We start from the raw sequence: 7,950 nt of genomic DNA, 5'->3' as shown, positions 1-7,950 counted from the left end.
GGGTGAACATATCTATCATTTGTTTTTGTGGAATTTCACAAGAGCATTTGCTAGCTAGATTTCTCCATCTTTGTAAAAATGATGAAAAAGATTCTCCATCCTTTTGTCTGGTGTTACAAAAAGTAGTAACTGATATGTCTATCTCTATGTTGTATGAGAAATGTTGGATAAATGCCTCTGCTAAGTCACCCCATGACTTAATTCCAGGTGGGAGTTGGGAGAACCATTCCATAGCTTGATCACCTAAGCTCTGTGGGAATAATCTCATCAAAAATGTCTCTTCTACTACTACCTCAATGCAAGGTGTGAAAAACTATCTTATATGTGCCTCAGGATCCCCTTTTCCTCTGTACTTATTAAGCTTAGGTGTCACGAAATGTGTAGGAAAAGGAGGCATTGGAATGCTTTTGTCAAATGGATAGGGACATATGTCTCTCATTGTGTAAGTTGGCTTTGGTGTATTTATGTCCTCCATTTTCTTTCGTAAGTCCTTTATTTGTTGTGCCAAAATGTTTATGGTGAAAAGTGGAAACAACAATATTGAAAGACTAAACAGATTTGTAAAGCGGAAAAATCAAACCCTAGTTTTTCTTCCCCCCCCACTCCAAGGAGAGAGAAGGGAGAGTCACTAGGGTTGATGGTTTTCACTTAGGAGAGACTTTATATTCAAAAGAGGGGTTGAAACCCACAAGATCCAATCCCACACAATGTAGGATTGGATTCTAAATGAGTTTCAAGGGTTGTGACATCAAGAATACCCTCTTTTGTAAATAATATAGATAGAATGATTGAACTAGGAATGTATGTAGAAGCAATAAGGATTCGCTTGTAAACAGAGATAGGGATATGGGATGAAGCTGCGGACCTAGAATTAGCAGTAAAATGTTGAGATGGTGCTGTTCTGCAAATTTGAGTGAAAGTTGACGGGATGATGGCGCCCGGCATGCACACGGTCCTCCGAAAAATCCGCGAAACGAAGGTGGATCTGTTCGTCTCTGCACAAGGATTCCAGATCTTCAATTACAGCCACGTACCTGCAACCTACACACAGAAAAGAGAGGACGATTGGGGGGTTAGGGATTAGGGGTTTGCCTTTAGGTCAAACCCCAGTTTTGGAATTAACCAAGAAATGAGAATGCTATAAATGTAAATGTTTGTAATGTAAACAAGTACTGATACCTTGTTGTAAGAATGTTTGTATTCTTACATGCGAAGGTGTAATGTATGTAGTATGTTGTATGTTGTATGTGATCTCCTCTTCAATGGTTGAATCCTTGTCTTGAATGCAACACCTAGCCTTGAATGGAGACTTAGAATGCTCAATTGCTTGAAGGAATGCTTGGATGCTTGAATGTTTGAATGTTTGAATATTTGAATATTGCTTCCGCATCTTGCTCTTGCTTATTTCCTTCCTCCCTTTCTAGGAGAGGAAAAATAGTTTATATACTTGTCAATTAGGGTTGATAGACTGATTTTTCCAACCTTAGGCCAACCAGGAAACATTATTTCCCGAATTGCAAACTTAAAGACCCGATGCCCAAAAGAGACCGGGCCCAAAATAGGGCTAGGGACCAGGGCGCTGGGCGCCATGGTCCCACCTCCTGGGACAGCAGGGTGCAAGGAGGGATCAGGCCAGGGTGCAGAAAAATGTAGTTTTTGGTGTTGTAAACAGGTTTCGGGGTCTCCATTCAGGTTCAATGTTGCGTCACCATCATGAAGACCCAAATGCAATTGAAATTGCAAGTGTCGCAATTTTAGGATGCTACATTTAGCCCCCACTTTAGCGGGAGTATAAGCGTACGCTCATACTTTCGGTAAAGTAGAAGGAAACAACATTGAAAAACTTTCACCATGTCAAGGAGGCAAGATACACCAAGCCCCCAGTGGACTAAGGATCTTACGAATTTGATTGAAAAAGTAAAAGGGAAGATCACGAGGGAGAACCATGACTGTCAGTAGTAAGGCTCCCTCACTATGAGTCATGCAAGAAATTTTTTTCAAGGCAAAGCTAAATTTGTCAAGAAATTTTCAAGTATCTTGAAAAGATATGAACGGGATGTATGCCCCCCTACGTTAAAGCGATCGCACACGCCTCACCGGGGGTGATTGCTTTAAGGTAGTGATACATATAAGAAATGAGAAAGGAGCACGTTATCACAAGGATTTAGCCCCCAAGTGTGAGATAAGCCCAAGGATAATATACACAAAACACAAAGCACAAGGTGACTTTGCTTTCCTCGGGGTCAGTATGCTGTATGATAATTCATGTATATCATATGTATGTATGCATAATTGTTCTTCATTCCCCAATCAAGGAAGGTCACCTAGAAGAAGGGAACACATGTGTCTTTTGAGTCAACATGAGAGAGACCAAAAGAGATCTCAATGCTTTGCATCGTCCTCAAGTAGACAACACTAAGGACAACAAATAGAAGAATGAGAATAACACATAGAAGAAGTAACAAAAGATCAAGAGAGGAGGAGAGAATTTGCTATGCTAATGAACTAGTCTAGCACGTCATCTACCCCCCGATCTTGCTGATCAATATTTCGGGAAGGTAGGAAACACGCTAGAGGAGGAACATCCAACACAACAGATGGAGCTATCAGAAGATCCAAACAAGGGCTATGTTCATGTTCTGAGCCACGTTGTTCTTGTCTAGGAGCTAGGATAAGTGCTTTAGAAAATTCGTTAGATAAATGGTTATCAACATCAACATATTCATATTCACTATCAGAATGAATAGGAGTAACATTTTCATCATGAATAACATTTTCATCTATATCATCATTAAGATTTATAAAAATAGGATCTTTAACTCGCATAGGATCAAGACCATCATGCATCTTATGTTTAGGAGATTTCGGCTCAATCGTCGACTGAGGAGAAAATGGAATAATACTGGCTAAAGGTGTTTTTGGGGATTGCAAAGTTTGAGAAGCAGATGCCTGAGCTCTAAGACGACGCTTTCATCGGCGTTCACGTGCAGAACGATTTTGTCTAGTCTTAGTAGGAAGTTGAGAAGATTGAGGAGGAGGAATATTCTCATCCTTATCACTTGGGAGTTTGGGTTGTGGTCTCTTAGGTTAAATAAAAGGAGAAGAGGAAGGTCTCTTCTCTCCATAAGAGTAAGGGGGAGGAACTGCTCCATATAAGGGAGGAATATTTGGTTTAGGAAGGAGACCAAGCCCATCATGTCGAGGAGGTATAGGTCTACTTTTAGGAAGTTTATTAGATATAAGCATAGTCACATTCATAGGGATGGCTTGGGAATCTTCTTGAGGAAAGACATTAGTTTTATCTTTCAAAGGAAGAACTTCCTTCTCAAGAACGATAGGAATGACAAGTTTGGGTGTTCTAGGTTCACTTAGAGATAGGATCATATCCTTTTTCCACTTTTGATAAGATTTAAAAAGATGATCACTTCGCAGAGGAAGAGATTGGAATTGTTTAGGCCAAAAGTAATCAATAGGAATGCTAGAAGTTCTTTCAGCTGGTTTAAAGAGACTATGACTGACAGTAACAACTTCACCATTATGGGGAAATTTCAAACACTTGTGAATAGGAGAAGCAATAGCTTTCATGGAAGATAGCCAAGGATAGCCTAGCTTCACATGAAATTGTTTGGACGATGGAATAATAGCAAAGTCCACATCAAGGGATTTGTTATGGACCTCAATAGGTAATGTAATAGAACCAATTGCAGGAGAATAAAATGCATCAAATAATTTCACAACCACATTTGTTTCGTCATAGATCACTTGATTCAATTGCAAAGTAAAAAGAAATTCTTCAGTAATGACATTAACCATACAAGAAGGATCAATAAGCACTCCACGGCAAGGTGTATTCTTGACTTTTGAAACTACATATAGAGGACCATCAGGTGCCCTGATAGTTTCACTCGAATCAAATGTGATAGAAGGTTCTTTAGGGATTTTCTGCTGCTCTACAAAGTTAATCACATTCAGAGTCATAGACACAAGATCATCAGGTGAGACAGAGGATGCATTAGTATCAATCACATTAGAGGTATGAGAAGGTAATGGATCAGTAAAAATCTGAATATTTTGGTTAGGAGGAGCTATAGATGTGTTGCCTTTATCATTCACACCAGAAATAGAGATAGTGTTATTATCAATCAAATCTTGAATTTTACCCTTTAAAGCAAAACATTTTTCAGTATCATGCCCAGGATGACGATGAAATTGACAAAAAGATTTGTTATCAAAATAGGGTGAATTAATCTTTGCAGGATCTATTTGCCTTATAGGAGGAAAAGTAAGCACATTTTGTTCCAATAACTTATTCATAATACTATGCAATGATTCATTCAAAGGAGTAAACTTTCTTTCTTTCTTGAAAAACTTAGAAATAGGAGGCACACCTGATGCAACATTCACATTGTTGTTGATGATGTTTTCATTGAATTTAATGGACTCTCTATTCAGGACTACTATCACCCTTATCACTCGAAGCCATAGGATTTGCTTGTTCCATTTGACTCATAGTCAGTTGATAATTGTGAAGAGTTGCGCACAACTGTTGGAAAGAAGTAAACTCAGAAAACAGGAGTTTTTCTCTAATATCTTTTTGTAAATTAGAAATAAATATTCTTTGAATATCATTGTCAGGTACTAGAAAAGAAATTTGAGCATACAAATGCTTATATCTACCAATGAAATCAGTCACTTTTTCTTTAACACCTTGTTTACAATGCATTAAATCAATCAAAGTAACTTTAGGACTTATATTGTTTTGAAATTGTTGAATAAAAGCATTTGAAAGTTGTTCGAAAGAAGTAATAGAATAAGAAGGCAACGAGCAATACCATTGTAGGGATTTATCTCTTAATGTTCTAGTAAACAGTTTTGCAAGCAACCTTTCGTCATAAGCAAAATCGGTACATATTGTTTGAAAGGTCTTAACATGTGTTAGAGGATCACCCTTACCATTATAAAGCTCCAAATGCGGGATTTCAACATGTTTAGGGGGGATAGCTCAAACAATGTCAAGAGAAAGTGGGCTTGCAACATCAAATGTGGGCACACTAGTCTTAGATTGATTCATAGAGGCAATTTGTTGTTGTAAAGAAGAGACAGTTTGTGCAAGATTATTAATGGTCGCTTCAGTCGAAGAGTTCATATTAGACGTGTTAGATTGTGATGGAGGTATTATGTTATTGAAAGAAGGTATTGATTGAGAGTAAGGTGGTGGGACACTATGATAGTTAGTCATAGGAGATGATTGGAAAGGAGGAACACTACAAGGAGGAATGGAATGGTTAAATGAATTGCCCCCTTGCATCATGTTTATTTGTGGTGATATAATAGGAATACTTATTGAAGGAATGAATGAAGAAGTTGGATTGAATGAAGTAAGAGGGTTGATTGAAGAAGAGGGATTGCCCCCATGACTGGTGATCATAGGAGGAATGTCTTGTATTGAAGTAGTCATTATGTTTGATGTAGAAGTAGGTATACTAGCAATAGAAGTTGTCAAAGGAATAGAATGATTGACTTGAGTAGGAGGTTGTGTGTAACCTAAAGTTTCAGCACAACTCTTCATAGGCATCACATTCGAATCCACAATGTGTGCAATACCACGCAAAATATCAATTCCATTCTTATCACTTTGAACCATATGCTTTAGACCCTCAATTAATGAAAGAGCTTCGCTATCAGGGTATTCTTGAGACATCCATTGTCGAAAATCATCAAATTGGTTATCCAATTTCGAAAGTTGTTCTACAAAAACCTCATGGAGAGCTTCTTCATCATTAAGAGGATTAGAGGAATTACCCATGTCCTCGTTAAAAAGGCCATTCAAATTAGGTTCCATCTCCTCAGTAATTAAACCTTGGAAAGACTTAATTCTAAGGCTTTGTCTAACGGGAATAGTGTAAGTAGGGCTTATTGTTGTAAAAATCATGCACTAAAGAGAGAGAGAAGATTTTGAATTTTAGAGGTAGCAAATTTCAATAAAATTAGCCAATCTCCTAGATTTAAGCTGTTAAATACAATCAAGACAATCTCCCGAAATTTCGGAAAAAATGTCAGGGACCGTGGCGAACGGAGTGCACACGGTCCTCGCAACTTTTTTCAAAATTTTCAGGGATGAAAGTTATGATGATTTTAAAGCTAATCTGAAAAAATTGAGTGATTTTACGACCTGTAGATAGGCCAAATTAAAGTTGCAATCTCAAAATTGAACCCTACCAAGATTGTTGAAAAATGTAAAATTTGAATTTTGAAAAAGAGAGGGAAACTGAAATTTTGAATTTTATGATTTTAGAGGGAATACTAAAAGCAATGTAAGTTTTGAAATTTAAAAAATTGACTCAATTTCATGCAAAATTCAATTTTGAAAGTGGAAATCAAGGTTGTCGCAATTAAACACTTAATTTCAAAAGTCACAAACTGCAAAAACTTGAATAAAGCAATGAAATTTCGAATGAATGCTAACACACTTTTCAAATTTAGGACAGTAAGAAACACAATTTTAACACAAATTTCAATTTCAACAATTTTTGAATGATTAGAAGCCTCAATCCAAGCAATCGCTAGACCAACTTTGACTTTAATTTTGAAAGTGTTAAAATTGATAAAATCAACCAAGATTCTGGATTTTAGTAGAAAAATACAGTAAGATCTAGCTCCTGAAATTTCGAAAAAAATGTCGGGGACGATGGCGCTCGGGGTGCACATGGTCCTCGCAACTTTTTTTCCAAATTTTCAGGGATGAGAGATATTGTGACTTTATTGCGGAATCCAAAGTTACAGCCGATTTGGAGGTGTTTTGATTAGTGAAATTATCAGTCAAAGGTTGAATCAAGAAGGTTTTAAAAATTAGGGTTTTGACATTTAACCACTTAATTTTCAGAATTAAAGCACAAATATGAATTGATAATTTACAATAGAAGGGTAGATCTAAAACAAGCATTAACAATTAAACATTCCACAAGTTTAATTACTAAAAATAAAATTTTAGGGTTTTTATGCAATTAACCTCTAAAATTTGCAAAAGATCAAACATGGAAATGTAATTAAGGAAACAAAATTTTCAGATCTAACCATGAATAATCAGAATTAGGATGTTCACGTAAGGTTCACCAAAATGTAAAGCGGAAAAATTGAACCCTAGTTGTTCTTCCCCCCCCACTCCAAGGAGAGAGAAGGGAGAGTCACTAGGGTTGATGGTTTTCACTTAGGAGAGACTTTACATTCAAAAGAGGGGTTGAAACCCACAAGATCCAATCCCACACAATGCAAGATTGGATTCTAAATGAGTTTCAAGGGTTGTGACATCAAGGATACCCTCTTTTGTAAAGAATATAGATAGAATGATTGAACTAGGAATGTATGTAGAAGCAAGAAAGATTCGCTTGTAAATAGAGATAGGGATATGGGATGAAGCTGCGGACCTGGAATTAGTAGTAAAATGTCGAGACGGTGCTGTTCTGCAAATTTGAGCAAAAGTTGACGAGACGATGGCGCCCGACGTGCACACGGTCCTCTGAAAAATCCGCGAAACGAAGGTGGATCTGTTCATCTCTGCACAAGGATTCCAGATCTTCAATTATAGCCACGTACCTGCAACCTACACACAGAAAAGAGAGGATGATTGGGGGGTTAGGGATTAGGGGTTTGCCTTTAGGTCAAACCTCGGTTTTGGAATTAACCAAGAAATGAGAATGCTGTAAATGTAAATGTTTGTAATGTAAACAAGTACTGATACCTTGTTGTAAGAATGTTTGTATTCTTACATGCGAAGGTGTAATGTATGTAGTATGTTGTATGTTATATGTGATCTCCTCTTCAATGGTTGAATCCTTGTCTTGAATGCAACACCTAGCCTTGAATGGAGACTTAGAATGCTCAATTGCTTGAAGGAATGCTTGGATGCTTGAATGTTTGAATGTTTGAATATTTGAATATTGCTTCCGCGTC

This window comes from Cryptomeria japonica, chromosome 1 (genome assembly GCF_030272615.1).
Source record: "Cryptomeria japonica chromosome 1, Sugi_1.0, whole genome shotgun sequence".
NCBI classification, from domain to species: Eukaryota; Viridiplantae; Streptophyta; class Pinopsida; order Cupressales; family Cupressaceae; genus Cryptomeria; species Cryptomeria japonica.
This window is presented reverse-complemented; position numbering follows the sequence as displayed.